This window comes from Mugil cephalus, chromosome 1 (assembly GCF_022458985.1).
Source record: "Mugil cephalus isolate CIBA_MC_2020 chromosome 1, CIBA_Mcephalus_1.1, whole genome shotgun sequence".
NCBI lineage: Eukaryota > Metazoa > Chordata > Actinopteri > Mugiliformes > Mugilidae > Mugil > Mugil cephalus.
Genome location: NC_061770.1, coordinates 16756747 through 16775229, shown reverse-complemented (window position 1 = coordinate 16775229; position 18483 = coordinate 16756747). Strand labels below are relative to the sequence as shown.

At 45.3% G+C, this 18483-nt stretch overlaps 1 protein-coding gene across 5 annotated transcripts in view; it reads left to right on the top strand.

Moving 5' to 3' along the window:
• The first annotated feature begins 6731 nt into the window (after positions 1–6731).
• Positions 6732–18483, top strand: part of l1cama (L1 cell adhesion molecule, paralog a) — a 39564-nt gene continuing 27812 nt past the window's right edge. For all 5 annotated transcript variants that reach the window (XM_047583421.1, XM_047583436.1, XM_047583428.1 and 2 more), the window contains exon 1: positions 6732–6893. The gene's annotated coding sequence lies outside the window, so the exon portion shown is untranslated. The remainder of the gene's footprint in view (positions 6894–18483) is intronic.

The window sequence follows — 18483 nt, the reverse complement described above, 5'->3', positions numbered from 1 at the left end:
TCTCAGGAACGCCTCAAATTCGGTGCGAACGTTACCTTCGACCGGTGGAAGGTCAGAGGTCACTGTCAATAAATCCTAATTATTAGAAGAGGTGTTGGAGGAATGAACGGCCGGAGAACGTATTAACGGGGAGGTGAGGTGAGGTCTGCTTTAAGAGGTGGACTTGTTGATGGCAAACAAAACATTAATAGAGGTCCCTCCTCATCAGTGATAGTGGAGCAGAGCGGAGTTCATCAATAACGACTGCTTTGTGTCGGAGCCAGCAAGCTCTCAGACTAATACATTTCACTGCCGCTGTCTTCAGTGGCTCTGGAATAAATCACAACATTACGGCGCTCGCAGAGCAAAATGATAGAAGGCTTTTTTAGCGCGGGGGACAAAAATCAGTTCATTAGAGAAATTGGTTTAACGTTTCTAATTAGCTAGAGAGATATTTATGCGGAGGAAAATTGATGACGGGCCTTAACCCTTTGTTACGGAAATTGATTCATCAGGGATGACAGATTCGCTGGAGTCTCGCTCAGAAGTTTTACTCGCAGCAGCTGCAGCTGGTAGACGATCGACTCCTCCTGCCCGAGACGCGTTTACAGAGAGGCGGCCTTCTTGGAAATCAACCAGTCACGCATCTGTGCCTTATCCGTGGGACCTTTCCCAAACTATTTTATGTTCATCTTTCTTACCCAACAATCTTCCTTTGCACAATTCATCAGCCACTTCTGTCCCAGTCTAAGAGTTTCACAATCCTCCAAAACGCAGCACGGAAAGATGAATATTCATGATCCGACCGGTTAGCGGTGTTGCTATTTGCAGAGTGTGAGCAGCACGCCGACAGCTCCTCATTGTTTCCCCACATTAATTCAGTGCGGTTTAATTAATCATGATTGATGTTCCAAATATAACGTGTCCCGAGTGGGAACTTTTGCATCAGACTCGTGGTTTTTGCACGTTATCGCTTTCCCGCCTCGGAGCTTCTTGCGGCAAGCACGCAGACGAAGGGGAAGTTTGACATATCAAGGTGGACAGGAGCGGCCTCGGTTTTCACAGCGGTGCGGCGGGTTAGGGAGGGTGTTATGTGCTGTTGCGAATCTGTCGCGTTCGTCATCGCCTCATGATTCGGCTGCTATCTCGGCTTTCCTGCGAGGACGAGGTCCGCGAACGAGAGGGGCATAAATAGGAGTCTCACCAGAGGAGCTGGTCTCCACGCGGTTGGTGGATGGTTTTTGTTTCCCCCCTTTAGGGCGAATCAGCTGTGGGATGAAGTTGGGCTCAGGTGGGGGGTACATGTCAACAGGCTGCAGAGTCCAAACTCAAACCAGAAGTGACAGTTGGTCTACTGTAAAGGTCACAGTCTTTATTGTTTGTCTTTATTACGTCTGTGGTCGCCAACCACGAACCAGCCCCCCTCCCCTTCGAGCTTCCTCCTCGCCTCCCCTCGGTGGCACAGCGGTGGGCACCTTGTGGCATTTTGGAGGAGACGAGCAACTGCATGCAATTCAGCCCTGTCACGTCGCAGATCGTGTAACGCGGAGGGAGACGGGAGGCGGCCATCACGGAGAAGTGACACTGGTGAGCCGCTGAGAGGGATGTAAATGTAGCAGGAGGCAAGAGCTGTAGGAGGAAAACCAGCTTGTTTGTGTGTAAACACAGCGTCTTCATCTCTTCTCTGTGACATTTTCTCACACTGCTTTTAAAAAAAAAAAAAAAAAAAAGCACATCACTGCATGATGTAATTCCTCCATGGTGCGTTGTAATACAAGATAAAGCAGATTTAAGGGTCATTTTTTACTTTTGAGCAAACCAGAAAAAAAGACTTTGAAGTGAAAGGCGATAAACACGGCAGTCGTTCTTTAGCTTCAACAACATGGCTCGCCAGTTGCAAGTTGGTCTTCAACAGGGACCCCCTGTGGGGGTACTGAGGGGAGGTCGCAAAGTCTTTGGTTGATTAGACATTTTTTATATATATAACTTCCCCCCAGAAATTTAAAGAGACTCTATTCAGTCTCCAGGTGAAATCCCATGTATGCATGTGAAAAATGTTGAAGACACGCGTTCTATTTCATAGGCCTTCAGCAGGGAGTCCGTGACCCCTAGGGGTTCGGCAGAGGTACTGCAGGGGGGTCTTTGGTTGATTAGACATTTTTTTTGTATATTTTTTAATTTTATCCCACAACTTTAAATTTCTATATGAATCCAACACATTTTAGTAAAGGGATAAATGGAAACATTGTTGTTCAGTCAGCATTTTACTCATTCAGCGATACGGGAGCTGTCTCAACAGTGCAGCGTTTCACACATGTTTGTACTGTTGCACACACTGTGTATTTGAATAACTTAACAATGAAATTAAAGATTTTAAGTGATTAAATGATAATGTATATTTATAATTTGCACCAGGCCAAGTTTAATATAGAACACATGGGGTCCCTACTTAATCTCTCCATCAGTTTGGAGGTCCTTGACTTGAAAAACGTTGAAGATCCCTGCTCTATTTGAATATCAATGACAAAAAAAAATGAGTACACATATACATTTGTCATTTCCACACCGACTGTCTTTGATTCCTAGTAACGTGTCTTAACTTTGACGGTGCTCTAACCTTTGGCGAACCACAGCTCGTTTGTCTGAGGCTGACTCCCGGCCATTTACATGCCTAATGAGATGCGTTCTGGTGAGTGGCGCTGGTCATATCTAGCAGCCAGGCCACTCTAAGCATGGCAGGAAACTAAATCAGAGTCATTTCCCTTCAATTAGCGAGTGATTAACGCCAGGTCAGAGACGGCTGGCTGACCTTCTGGCCGTTTAATGATGTTAAACGGATCAATGGATTTCAAAACGCCGGCCACATCAGCAACCAAGAAGCCGTGCAGATGCAACGAGGCACAATCTAGTTTTGACTCCGTCATATCAGCACCCCCCAAACACTTGATTCACCGCTACATATCAGTGTAGGACTCTAAAGAGGGACAATATTCATATATATTTATCATTATATTCATATTCCAGCCAATTCCTATGATTCCATGCCAAATGGCATTCAGCCAGCTCATTCTATTATTTATTACTGAGCATTTATGTCAAAAGTTGCACAAACAGTACAAAACCTCCTCCAATTACCTTCAGTAATTAGTATAATTACATGCAAAATGCCACAAACCTGAACTGAAAGTGGCTAAATGGAGTTCATTTTTTCATCAACATTGTACAGAAAAGTCTTCAAATAGCAAATAAAAACATTTTACTTTTTTGCACTGAATGCATTTATACACCTCAGATGAAGAATAAATAATAAAGCTAGTTTTTATTTGTGGTTCAACTTTGCTGCTCCCCCCCCCCCCCCTCCTCCTCCACCCTCCACCCTCCCACCCTGTCTTGAGCATCTCCTTCCTCCTCTGTGCTCTCCATACTCTCCCTATCTAGCCCTCCATAGTGCAGTCATTTGCTATATTGCCCCTACTACACCCTGCCTTTTTAAGCTGATGGAATTGTCTTCCTCGCTCTCTCTCCGTCTATTGCTGACTGCATCTCTTTTTTCCCGCAACTCCATGCTTTAAGTTGTTCATTCATAACCTTTCCTTCTCCTCTCCCCCCCCTCAACCTCTCTCTCCCGCCTCCCTCCTCATATATCATTCCTTCTCTCCCGCCAGTCTGCCAGCTGACTCACTTACAGTAGAGCCGGGAGGAGGGAAAATGAGCAGAGAGCTTTTGCAAGGGCAAGTAAGAAGTCTCTTCCACATGAATGGTTTTGAGTGAGGGCCTGGCCAGTACTGATAGCTGATACAAAAGTGTCCTCACAGATAGGTGCACGCTACAAAGGTCAAGGTGGTGAAAGTAGCTAGGAGAGACATCATCTCTATTGATCAGTTTAAGTGAGACTTCCTGCAAATAAGATGTTACGTGCTCCTCCTGCGACCGCCTTTGGAACATTAGAGCATCTAATGGCCTGGTCTGAACCGAGGCCGTGCAGATGAAATAGGAATAACTTTCTGTTGACAACGTTGTAACCGAGCTTTGGTGAAATAAAAAAGAAAATAAAAATAAATAAGTCGCCATTTTTCTTCTTTGTCAACTCAGATTTGAAATCGAGCATTTTCATGTCCACCTTATGTTCGCCCAGTTTTTTGTTTCCCCTCCTGGCATCCAACCAGCCACAGTTTTGACCCTGACCCCTCAGCCTTTCTTTCAGCCATCGAGCCTCTCCCGGGGATAATGGCGGAGGTTTTTCCACCTAACTGGCGTCATCAATCATTATTCCCAAGCTGTCTGCTGCTGTAGCAGCTTTTGTCTGAATGCCTGGCAGATCCTCGGACACCAGTGGCAGATGGGCGCGCTGGCACCTCCAGGTTGGAGACGCACAAAGAGGAAGTACAGCAGCTCAGTGGGGAACGGTGTTTTCTGAGTAGATCCGGCACTGCCCCAGTTACCTGAGCTTTATTTTTAGGAACAAATGTGGAATGACTGTGTCTGGGTGCTCCTCGCTTGAATCTGTTTGGTTGTTTCTTTCTCGTTTCCAAATTCATATACAGGAATTCAATAGGTCATGTGTCTTTTTGGAGGGTCAATCCTGTCCATTGTACAAATGAGTGGGTAAGTCCATAAAGCATACAATGTAAAACAAAACTGATCACAATTATAAGATAATTTAACAAAAAGATTCCATACGTGCTAAAGTGTGTTGCTAAAAATGTTTCACCACTGACTTATCAAAGAGAGAGTAGTTAATACTCTGGGGAACATGAACACTGAGATCCAAAAAATAAAGTAAAAATTAAAAATACCTTGGAGCATTGAACACAAACAAAGAATAAAAGCAAGCATTAAAGCTCTGCAGTTTGTATTTATTGTATTTTGTACATTGACTGTATATACCAAGGACAAACCCAACATGACGTCACCCACTGGATTCTGAAAATGAAGCCCCCAAGTGGGCGGAGCCTGCTGTCGCCATGTTGGACAAGCTTTACTCCGCCCACACTTAGATACTACAAATATGGACATGAGGGTTGTGTTGGGGCGGAGCTAAAGCGGCCTGAACGTTGAGACACGCCCACCCAACTCTCCGCTACCTGTTAGCTCAGGCTACCGCCTGTCACTCAAACGGAGAATTATTATGCAGAATTTTAAACCTTAATAAAAAAATAATGAGTTAGAAAAACATTCAGCCTCAAGTGGCCACTCGTCAAACTGCAATTTTTTTTTTGCAGTTCCACATGGGCTTCATCACTCAGACCCGGAGGTTACTGCCTGATTTTGTTGTGTTTACTTCCTCGAAGATCACAGATACTCCCAGATAAACAGAATAGAAAACATATCATAAGTAGTAATAGTAGTGAAACAATTTAGGGAAAACTGTTGCAGTCTTCAGCGAAGTCTGAATTTTATTAGTGTGAAACAGAGTTATGGGACTGCAGGGTCTGTGAGAAGAAATGGGAGATGAAGAGGTTCAAAATTTAAAATCCCTGTTATATATAAGACAAGACTGTCCCAATTCTCTACACTGAAGATTCAGACTAAATTTGTAGTTTGCCATTGTTGATAACGTAATCCTCCACATACTTTATCTAAAGTAAGATCAAAATTTTGTTGGATGTCATGTAGTGCCAAAATATCCTAATTCTTAAAAGCATATTTCCAGGAAACAGAGAGTAAAAGCAACTATTAAAGGATAAAATCTAAATCACCGCAGTCAGTATTTATTGTATTTTACAGGGTTTATGTGTATGTGCTCTGGGACTGCAGATACTCACAGATAAACACTGCAGCATAAAAAATATATGTAGTAAGTAGTAAACTGCGCCACACTTCAGTGAGGTTTGAACTGAGGGGTGCAATTGTTTAGAGGAGGGTTAAAAATAAAAAGTGGATGAATTGACAGGGGCAGACTGCTGATGACTGACTGAAACCGATCACGGTGCAGGAAATAAAAAGCCTCTGTAAAATGAAAGATCTCTATCGCCGTGTGTGCTGGACCTCAGCCACCTAATGACATTTGACAATCGCGTTGTCGTCTTGTCTGTAATCTTGTCACAACAACAGACAACAAGCAACCAGGCGACCGAAGGATCACCCAGCCCTTTATTACCCTGAAATAAGTGCATCTCTGCACCCCCAACCCCCCTCCCCCAGACTCAGATAAGAGACGGCACCGATTCCCGACACATTTTTATTATTCGCCAGCGTTACGTAACAGACTTCCCAGTCATGCCTTTGATTACACTATAATGAACCATAGCCCAGTTTAAGTGTTAGTGATGGGATGAATTAAAACAGCTTATAAAAGTTGAACCCGACGGAGTGTAGAGGCTGCAAACACAAAACCTCATTATTATCACCTCTGTAGTCTATTAGATGCTGGATGGGAGCAGGAGGAGAAGAGGAAGAAGAGCTGAGGGGTCGACGGCTGTGTGCTCTATGCTAATAAACCATACATGCTAAATATGAATTATTATGCGTGACACTGCTTTGGATGAATGGAAGAAGAGGGGGAAAAACGTGGCTGCTGGACCTATAATCCTGACTGTATGCAGGGAGGAGGAATGGAGGATGGAAGGGGAGCATGATAAAGGAATGGTCAGGATCCACAGAGAGTGAGGTGAAGAGAGAGTGAGGGAGGGAGGGAATAGAGGAGAAGGAGGGAGGGAGGCAGAGAAGAAGGGTGATGTCACCTCCAACAGGCAGCCAATAAGAGGCGGGGAGGGAGAGAGAGGGAGAGATCGGGCCGTAGGAGGGTGTGTTTTTCTATCACTGCAGCATCAGAGGAGAGAAGAGGGGGCACAATCAATTTCATAGAGAATAGGGAAGAAAAGGCACAAGTAGATAAGGAAGAGAGGGAGGGGTGGAGGAAAAATAAAGGACGCGAGGAGCCGCCTCGGTGTGAGAGGAGCATCAGTGCGGAGGTAAGAGGATTTTGTTTGCGGCGAGGTGGACAGCGTGTCGTTAGGTGGAAGCGGCGCGGGAGTGAGCGGATTAATTAGGTTGTTAGGTGGAGGTGGCTTGTTGTGGAGCCTCACCTTAGCCTCATCTGCAGCCGGCGACCGTCTGCCTCATGTAAATCACTTTAGCAGCTCCTTATTTAAAGGTATGCACTTTGGAAATGAGTCTTTCCGTTGCGGCCAGGTGCGCTGACGGGAAACGCTTTATAGAAACATTAATGACTGGACAAATGTCAGAGGGCGTCTTAGTTTTAGTGACAGTGGTTGATTGCATGTATCTGTGGGTCAGTTTTAATGAAGACAGGCAGAGTGTTAAACTGAGGTGTAACCTGTTGGTGCAGCGCACTTTATCATTTCTATTTCTCTTGTTTTTATCCTGCTGATTGAACAGTCAGTGCACTGCATGCAACAGGGCCTCTTTCTACATTAATATTGAATATGCAGCAGTGCTGAATACCACAGACCCACCTCAAAACACACTTGACTGGTCTTTATTTCTCTATAACACTGACTTCATTTCACACTATGTTGCTACACAAGACGCCTCAAGTTAGGATTTGTATTTCTAAGCAACCAGTGACGTGCACATGAAAACCTGAAAAACACACAGCTTGCATTGAGCATGTTTTAGAATTGTGAGTAATTCCTCGTACTCATTGCTTTGCCTACTTTTCTGCCTTTTTTCTTTATTTTTATGTTAAATAGGAATATTTATTTCCTCCCCGTTTTCCCCTCCCCCAGCTAATTGCCGAGCGGCTTAACGATGAGCGCAGCCCGTGATTGGGATGTGCCGCTTGGATTTTTTCATTGACGCGCGGTGGGAATGAAAGTCAGCTGTGCGCCGAGCAACACGGCGCAGCAGACTACAGCAATTTTCTAGTCTACAAATCTTATCTCCTGCAGCTGCAGTGGGTCTCTTTTACAGGGGGAGGGCGACGGTGACAGAGCTGGGTGATCTTTACCCAGAGAGTTTTGGAAGGAAGAAAGAAAGAAAGAGCGTAGATCCAGATATCAACAGGAGGCAGACGGTGAAAGAGACATTTACGCCGAGGAAGACGTCGGAGTGAAAATAAGGGTGGGGCAGCGCACACAGCAGACTGTGGAGGTGTGCCGATGGGTAGGAGGCCCTCACCTGGCTGTGTGCCATGCAGATGCCTGCTGTCACGCATGCATTTCTACACCCAAGGAAGGAGAACGCCCCCCCCCCCCAGTTGTGTTAATGATGCAGAAAACTGTATTGCCACGGGCAGCTGCTTACGGCTGTGACACTGTTCACTGTTAACATGTGGCTGATGCTCTATGCATATCGAGATATGACAGGACTGGGAAATATAATTAATAACGCCACAATTAAAAACATATACTCATATCAAGCCAGTGCATGTGTGAGCTAGCGGCGTAGTGAACCTCGCTCCCCCCCCCCCCGCCTAAGTAGCCTGCAGCTTGTCCCAGATGAACCCAGCCAAGGGACTTGAGGGGAGGGAAGGCACTGCGCCTCACAATGACTTGTTACCATCTGTACAACATCCATAAACATACTGCACTGCACACGTTCACACAATAGATCAAGATGCAGCTGCTGCAGAAGAGGGCACGTAGGAGACGAACGAGTGTGTGCGGATCCTTTCCGTGGCAGCAAAGCTCCAGAGACCCGCTGCCGGCCACATTATCATACTATTTAATGCGGTCGGTTTTGTGTGGCAGCGTGGCAGCCGGATCTCCAGTCAGTGCTGGGGGGGGGGGGTCGGGGGGAGGGGGCGGCGGCTGTTGGTGTTTGCAGCAGCTAGGATGTTGTCAGAGTGGCTAGACTCGGAGTCTGTTATTACCCTCGACCACAGTATGGTGCAGAATGTAATCTCCCCTCTGACGGTGGCTGCTTAATTGAGCTGTTCCATCAGAGAGACGGATGGAAACGGGGATTTATGTCCGGAGATCGGCACCGTGAAAAACATAAAGGGGAAGGACGTGGACTTCCTTCAGAGCGCTTTAATGCGCGTTCACTGCATGTAGACGCCGAAAGGATCTCGAGGATATTCCAAAGAGTGAAGAGAAAAAAAAAAGAACCATGTAAATGAAGGATAAAAATACTTTTTACTCAAGTTTTCATGTTTAGGCTTTTGCTGAATTTGTCTTTAGTGGACGATCATGTCAGAGAGTGGCCACTTTCCAAATGCCTTTAGTGCTGGTGTTGTGTAGGAGGAGGAGGAGGAGGAGGAGGAGGAGGAGGCCAGTGATGTGCTCTCAATCTGCCAGTTAGGAGCAACTCCGGGGTGGAGCGGTGAAGTGCCGGCCGCTCGCTCCTCGGCCACCTGTTATAGCCTCAGGGCACCTTTCCTGCTCACCAAACACTCACCAGACACGGACACAAACACATCCGAGCAGCACAGACTGACGCTCCGCTAAACACACACGCCGCAGAGATCCTGTTGCAGTGCACCAAATTAAAGATTCTCTAATGTTGCCTCGCTGGCCTGATTACTTAAGCGTCTGCTGCTGATCAAAGGGCGCACTCATCACTTTCCGGGGGATTCATCAATTGAAGCATCGTCGGGGTAAAAGAAGGGTTAATAGCGAGGAACTGCGTCTCTCAGACTGGAGTGTCAACAATATCGCTTTCATGCTTTCCTTTTTATCCGCCTTTGAGGGTTGTAAAGTTGCAAAATCACAAGATTCAAAGGGTTTCTAAGTGAACTCCCCTGGGTCCGTCCTCCAGCGTGTGCATCCAGCATTTTGATGCAGGATCCCGGGCAACTTCAGGATGCTGTCAAGATGGAGAGTCCCCCCCCCCCTCCTCACCCTCCACCCACCACCACCGCCCCTCCCTCGCATCCTGAGGGTGCAGCTCGGAGGCTGTTTGATTTAGACTGTGCAGATGCGAGCCAGCCCACTGGGTGTCAAGTGGGGGATCGCGGAGACACGCTGTCAGGGTTTGGGGGAGAATACATTGTGGTGATTTAGGGAGCTAAGGGTCAGACGGATTGACAGGACAGCCGTGGGTAGATGATTATAGAGAATTGAGGAGGAAGGAAGGAGGCCACCGAAAGGGGAGACTGATATTTGCAGAGGTGAGATGAAACAGGCGGAGGGGAACAGGGAAAATGTTGAGTTTAAAAAGGAGCAGCTTGGACTTGGAGATTTAAATGCCGTTACGGGAGATGAGACAATGTCCCGGCTCGCTCAGGTTGTCGCATCAAAACTTCTCAAACGTACAGAGCAAACCTTCGGCCTCCATTTCCTTTTACAGCCTCTGTGTCTCTCCGTCCTTGCCCCGCTCTTCCTGCCACACACTTGTTTGGCTTCACTTGTCATATCAGTATTCATGCAGCCGACAGAGAAAACCACATTGGGCTCTTAATCAAAATAATGACTGGAGCTCCCATTGGCGTTCCCAGAAAGAGGCTCTCAGACAAAGACTCGTAAATCCAACTCTATTATACCACTGGAGACCTGGGCACAAATAGAGGCGTCATGTATGGAAATGAATTTAATTTGAGGAGTGAATTACCTTATTACGGCCCTCAGAAGTGATGGTAAGAGAGAGGAGGAATCATACAATTCCCCAGGGTAACAAATATGATATTGGCACTTAGAAATACAAAACTGGAACCCCGGAGCGCATGTGACTGGAAACCAGGAGAGAAATTAATTATTGCCAAGTCAATAATGACATCCCAGATGCTGTGGAAAGAAAATCTTTAACTGAGAGTAATTTTTTTTTTTTTTTTACGTCTCTTTATTTTATCATTACAGAGCAAAAATATTCGATTTCTTCAGTGCACACTTTAATTAATATGAATAATCACAGTGGGAAGCTGCAAAGCAATAAAACTACAAATTGAATATGAATTAGGGGAAATATGAAACTCAGTGTCTTGTTTTTAACCCGTCTCATCTTTTTTTTTTCTTCTGTCTCTGGCAAAATTATCTCTTTGTCTCAGCAACACGGAGAATTCCCCCTAAGCGTCACTCCTCCCGGTGCACACAGCTCTATCAAAGAAGCTTTATTGTCAACATCAGTGACTATAATTACACTAAATGGACCCTCTGTCCTGTGTGTCTCCCGACTCACATGCATCTGCGTCTGGACGGTCTTCTGTTGATTGTCAAGTCTCTCTGCGTATGCCAGTCACCATTCACAGCGGCCAATGAAATGAATGAAGGAAGGCGTTATTGCATGAAATGGTTCATTTGATGTTGTGTGTCTGCATGGCCGAGGCACAATAAGGACGTTTGTAAGTTTATTGCCTCGAAAAGAAGTTTTTACAGTTGCCGGTTGATGGAAAATGTTAAATGATTTTACTGTATTTTCGAGGGACGAGAGCCTAGAGTTTAATTTTCAGAGAATTTACCAGAAACATATGGAGCCCCTAAGAGGACATGAAGCAAAAAATATGAACGAGCTCGAGATACTATCAGGCCTCTTTGGGGTGGGTGAGATGAAAATTAAATTTGCACAACACTAGTTTTACCTGGGACGTCCTGTGATGCAGATATTACGCCCTACGTCTGTGTTTCATGTCTTCTCCCGCTTGTTGTGCTCTCCTGGATCCGTTGCATTTCTCTCCTCTGTTACCTCTGATGCACTTAGCTTGATATTAACATTCATGAGGTGGTTGGTGATTGTGAAACAGTGGCAGGTCGTGCATTTTCAATGACCTACAACTTAATTCAAAACCTCTTAATACACCATCCACAACATATGGACACGCAATAAAACAGGACGTTGCGTTGTAGACGTGTATCTTATAGAGCGAGATGAATGACGTTACTAAAGCAAGAAACTCAAATTCAAAAAGTTTCCTCACACACAGTGACACATACTTCAAATCCAGCAGAAGCATCAATGTTGACCCAACAGAATGGCAAAAAATCACCAGAACTTTACAATTTAGGCTTCTCCATGGGAGCCTGTCATTCAGTTGCTGACCTGAAAGCAGCAGACACACCCTTTCCCCGGCTGGGTCAGGCTAGCTAGCTCCAGGATTGGAGGTTTTCTTTCAAAGTCCGTCGAGAAAATGCCTCTCTCAGAAAGTCTGCAACCAAATCGATAGCCTCTCCTCCTTCTGCCATTGTGGGTTCGACAAATAGCTATCAGAACATTAAAGGGTACAATTTGCTCGCACAGAAGAGCATGAACCGTTAGCTTGGCCTAAACGGAGCGACCCTCCAATCAGAGGACGCGCAAACGCTTAGGCCACAGAAAAGTCGTGAGAATATGAACCTGAACTTTGACTGGTTAAGGTAACATTGCCATGTATTTCAAGCTTCACTGTCACACCTTTGTTATTATGCTGTCTTCCAATGTTATAGGAAATTCCATTTCAGCAAATTAATCTCACCGTCTTATAAATGTATATTTATGTTTGACAATAATCCCCTTTATCTCGCACACCGGTGACCATGTTGCGATACTTTTGGGAATTCATGGGGTATTGTTCCACCCCGGCTTTCATTACATTTCACTGGCTCTTATTATTATGAAAGGAACACGGCAGGATTGGTTTACTAATTTATTGATTTGTTGCTGAGAGGCCGGCTGCATTTTTAATGTAACTAGGGGCCACAGTATTTCTCAGCACTCTAAGCTGGCTCGGTTGCTGTGCTTTAAGTTGCATCATGCTGCTCTGCTGATGTTTTGACAGGACTTTTATTCTTAATCTATGCTCTGTGTTTTTCGCCTCTTTTTTCTTTTTTTTTTTTTTTGTCCTTGCCATGACTTTCATCCCAGCCCCAGTCAGTAAAAAATAAAACTGTTTTACTCCAATACTCGGTAGACCGTCAAAAGAACAGCAGCGGGGGTACTTCGTGCTTACAGATGCATCTGTTGCACTGTTAGTCTTATTATTATTATTTTTAGTCGTGATTGAATTTTTCTTGCAGAGGCTGAATGTGGAAGGCATTTACATTCTAACATTATCCCAGTCAAAAAGCTGACGTGCGTGTTTTTGCTCCCTGAAAAACTGGAAAAGACTGCAGTGTCAAGGCGTACGTAAGATTGTATTCAGTGTCTAAGCACGCACCAGATGTTACTGATCGAGTTTATGTCCCCAAAAACTTATATACAGGTATACACAGCCGACACATCCTGGTCTTCGTCAAAGCAGATGAGCCGTAAATGATCCAGCATTAGGGTAAACACGTTGAAGCCCATGTGACTGCATCAAATTGACTCCACCTTATTTATTTGGAGTGTTTATATTTAAGTGCATTGATTTTGTTTCACTTTCCCACACTCCACACCTACGCTTCATTTGAATCCGCCGTAACCAAAATAGACGGGGCGTGAAGCACGGACGCACACTCGAAACAGACGTGGCGTCCTCAAGTGCTGCAGGTGATGTCAGCAAACGGGCTGTCCGTGTTTGTCTCCGCTCATCTCCTCTCGCCGATGTTGTGACGGTAGTTTCTTGCAGGCGGTTTATCTGCTGTGTCAGCCATGATATATTCATTAGGGTTGGATTACAGACGGTGGGAGGAGATCAGGTTTTGAGTGGGTTGTAATCCCCATACACTGGCCTAATTTAATCTCACCTACTGTGCCATCCTATTACACACTACACCCACCACATGCGTGGAGGCGCTGGATGGAGGGGGGGTCGCCACAAGGTTAAAACAGGGTAATGGCAGGAAAAGAGGACTGTAAGGAAGGAGCTACAGTGACAGAAAAATTGAGTATGAGCAGCGGGAGAGAGATTCAAGAGCAGAAAAAGAAGATGAAAATGTCAAGGAGGAAAGAAATGTCAGAGGCAGGTGAGATTTAGAGGAAGGTGCTCCTGTGTTCCTGGGTGTGACAACAGTCAGGCCCACGTGCTTCCTTTCTTTCTTTTTGAATACATAGCAGTAAAGTGCTTACAAGTGCAAAAAAAAAAAAAGAATGTGTTAATGAAAAATAAACACGTTTTAATTGTGCGACTTTACCGATACGCCTTACTTGGCCATGTTGCAAATAATTGCAAATAAGAGACTTAACAACAGTGGTTCAACAGTGGCTCATCCCCGTACCTCGCGAGACCGGGGAAAATGTGGATTATCAAATCAAATTAAGGAAACTGGACTCGACAATGATCCACACAAACTAGCAAATGGTCCACAAACATTGACATGTGGCCAGAAATCAGTTATCCTGATATTTATATGGACCTAATATCAAGGTCTCGAGATCTTTACTTATACTAAAGTATGACCTTTTGGTACTTTATACAACACAGCTCCAATGGCTTTTTACTAGAGTACCATTTTATTTGGAAAAGTGGATTAGCCTCAGTGTCAGTTAGCTTGAGTAAGTTTTCGTTCATTTCAGTTATGATAAATGTAGCTATATAAAAAAATGCTAACGCTAAGAGCTTTACTAAGAAGTACCGTTAGCCATACAATATGTAACTTAATGGGACTTCATCAAAAACAAATACAGCATAAATTAATGTTACCTGACACAGTTGTTTCTTCCTAATTCAGCGATCCATTTACTTCTTTTTTCTTTGGTTTTCGGGAGCCTGTACAATATATCTCCCACTGCTTTTCAAATCTGTTGGTACAGTCAATCGCACAACAGCTCTTCCCCATTTTTTATTTAGTTTTACCATGTAGTCGCTATTAAAGCCCATGATTCAAGCTAATGCCGCTAATCTCCACATTCAACTGTCACTTTTTGGCACGCAGTGCCCGTAACCATGGAGACCTGGCTTGCTGTGACGTCACGTTCATACCCTCTATTCTAGCTCTAAATTGCAAAATTTACCTGCCAGCATTTAATATTAGTTATTATAAATACGTATACATTGCTATTTTTCAGTCCTTTGTTTGCTTTTAGGACAAATTCTGCTAGCTTCATAAATGTACCGTCCCTCTTTCCGACAACAGTGACTTCGATTATGGTTTACATGATGCCTTCATAAAAACTCAGAAATTCTAATATTGCCTCTCGGAAATTTCAGACTTTCGATATCATAGCGTTCATGTTGCAGGTTAACTCGGAGGAGAAAATTAAGTTTGGTATATTGTCAACGTTTACTGAACATTAAAACATGTGCAGCAGCTATTTACTCTTATTTTGGAAGCAGTAATTCCCCAGTTTGACAACTGAGAGCTAATTTTTTCCCCAAGTTATCTTGAATGCACCATCAGCTGCAGCTGGATCTCAACCAAGCTTTCCAGGACCCACCCCCACCCTACCTACCTCTGATTGACTAGTGATTTGGAGAGGAAAAACTGCGTTACATCATTACATTGGTAGGCGAACTCAATTGACTGTTCGAACCTGACAGTATCCCGCATCAACATTTTTATTTATTTATTTTTTTAAATGTTGATGTTTTTTATTTTTTTAATCGCATTCAAACGCCACACGCCAGAGATCCGGCACGGTGCTTTAAGGCCGTGCAGATATTGTACATGTCTTGAGACTACAAGCAATACTGGTTAAAAACTGGTGACTGGTGACACAAATAATAACTGATGGTGAGCTCAGATCGGACAAGTTTTGGCGCACCCTCCCTGTGATCTCCCATGTTGGGAACCACTGCTTTACACAAGGCAATAATGGCTTCTCTGACCCACCCTCTGTTGTTCTCTTTACCATTGACGACCTACATCCCTCTCATCATCCATCCTTATCTGCCCTTAACCGGGATAAATTAGGCCACGCTTGCCCGCTGCACACTGTGTACCTGAACAAGCTGTTGTCTCTGGAAATGTTCTTGTTAGCCTCTTCTGAATATGCGTTTTTAAAATCGGCTTGGTGTTATCGGTGTTTGAGTTTGTTCTCTGAATTGATTAGGGGTAATTGGGCATGGCGCAACAGAGAGCCTCACACGGGGCCTGAGCTGCAATAATGAGACTCTGTATTTTGCCACAAAAATGTCTGTTTACATCAGCCATCAATGCTCTGAGGCGGCACAGCGGGAAGAACAGAGCAAACTGTGGTGGCCAAACTATCAGGTGCCGCTTGGTGTGGCAATTTTTAGAAATTGTTTGTTGAAATCTTTGCTGAACAGAGGAAGGAAATGTCACTCGAGGGACCAATAATTGACACACATGCTGCAGGAGCCCTTAGTCTGTGCAGGAAGTAACTCACTCATTTCCAATAAGATATGATTTCTCAGTCTGCATGCAGGCTCCAATGGTTTTAATAATACTCAAGTACAGAATGCTGTGCAGTTGCTCAGTGATCTCATGGTTCATTTTGCGTTAATTCATTCTAAATCAGCTTGATATCACTATGTATATAACTACATAAATGAATGGACAACATACAGTATACGCTTGGTAGCAAGAAATTCAAGACAACAGAGGTTTTATTGTTGATTTGTGCACATTTCAATGATATAGTACTTAAGCATTTAGTCACACAAATCTCCAGGTAAGTGGGACATGATGATTCTTAAAATAACGTCTGTGCAGATGTGTGAAAGTAATTCTAAATAATGTCCTTAAAAGCCTATTATAGGGTGAGGCCCTGTGTTAAAGGGAGGAAAAGATAAAAGGGCCCATCCCCAAGGGAAAACTCTTGGGGAGCAACAAGAATGAGAGAGATTTATTCCGAGGCGCAGATCTCTCAAGGAGGGGGCGACGAAGAGAGAAAAGATGAAGAGCAGCTGTAAACCACATGCAGATAAAGAAACTGGAGAGAATAGTCTGAGGACCTGGACATTGTTAACGGGCTTAATAAGGTAATTATACACATAAGCAGAGGCCTCATCCTCCAGGCCTTGCTCATTTGGGGCGGGGCAGCAGGAGCAGGAGAGGAGCGAGCAGGATCCTGGGAGCGAAAGAAAGGACGTTTGTTATCAGTGATGTTGACTGAACCATTAGAAGCTTGATCCTGCTCCGGGCACCGAGCAGGAAGCGCACTGAGAGCATGCATGGGTTAAGATGGGAGGACAATGTGGGGGAAGATAAAGAGGAAAAGGCGCGGGGAGCAGAAAGAGATGGGAGGGTAAAGGACAGGAGATCCCGTGGCGATTAAAATGTCAGCGTGTGCAGAGGCAGATGCACACCTGCCAAGAACGCACGCACGTACACAGCCGCAGAAACGGCGTGTGTGTTCAACGCCGGAGTGACTTATCATCCTCCTTTTGACGTCTTTCTAACTTCGATCGTCATCTGTTGTTTCACGTCTCGCCCCGGTAGCGCAGACAGCCAGTGTTTTATTAGTGCACGTAGCGACCGCTGCTTTGAGCCACCAGCGGTTCAGAGGGGTGACAAATAAGAACGCGGTAAACATTAGTGACAGGGCTGTACTCTGAGTTTCAGTCCCCTCAGCTTTCCTGCGAGGCCCGTCTGGCTCCGCAAGCGTCAGGAAAGTTTGTTCCTCCTTTCAGTCTGAATAAAAGAAAGAGTTTGAGAACTGTTGTCACGCAAAAGCCGTGTCTGCTGCGGCTAGTGCTACGTGGCAGGAGCTGCTGACGTGCCGTGTAGGTGCCCTATATAGGAAGCAGCCCATTCAGCATGTTTTAAGTTGTGCTATCATGGGGTGGAGGTGATTTAGATATCTGCCACTGAAGCGAGGAGGGATCCGGCGCGCCAGAATACTGCCGCTGGTCTATTTTCTCCACGGGAAGGTGCGGGATCTGTTTGCATTAAGCCGCCGACTGCGTGAGCGTGCACAAGAGCATCAACAGTTGGGCATGAGCATCTTTGTTTTGTGCCTGTGTACAGTATAAATGCGAATTGTCAGACCTTGTTGGCTTAGCTGTACATGAAAATCTCATCTGGTTTGTTTCGCCGCAGGCAAAGGTCAGCACAGTTCCCCCAGCATCCCTGTGGCCCCTCTCTTTCCGTGTGTCTATTTTCCTCCTTCTCTCGCTGGAATCAGAGACGAACTCTTTCTGTCATCTCTCGTAATTGAAGCAAAATGGGAGGGAAAGAGGAGACGAGAGACTGTGGCGGAATTGTGGCCGCAGCTGGGGCTTCGGTGTGCGGGGCAATACCTCGGGAGGAAGAAGAAGAAGGCGGGGGGGAAAGAGAAGATGATTTGAAACAAAAGGAGGGGAGCGGGGATAGAGACGAAGCTCTGCAAAGGCATATAAATAGAGAGGAGATGAAACGGTATCGTCACTTTTTGTAGGTTTTTTGCTTATTCACTGTCTGCCTCCAGGAAAAGATGATATAAAACCAGATATGCCTGTCACCCCGTTTAAAAGTCTGATGGGAGGTGACGCACACACACACACACACACTGATCCAAACACAGACGGGGCTGAACAGGTTGTCTGTTTACCCTCTTTCATACTGCGCCTTGGCTGCTGAAAATTGCTGCGCGCTCCGGAAAATGTCACGTCCTTGATATCTTTACACCACTACACAGTGTGCGGAGACGTGGGGAGAGGGGTGGGGATTTACAGAGCCGGGGGTCTGCAGCAGAAACAGGGCTGCGCGCCTCAGATAACGCCGCGGCCTTTGATGGAGCCCGGCCCTCCTCTGCTGGAGAGCTGCAAGCTGCTCCGCCTCGGCCGCATCTCCTCCGCGGACTCCATTGGTAATGATTGGATTTAGTTACAGAGCAGAAATGGTTTGCTGATGATAATGATAACAGATGTGATGGGAGTTAGTCGGC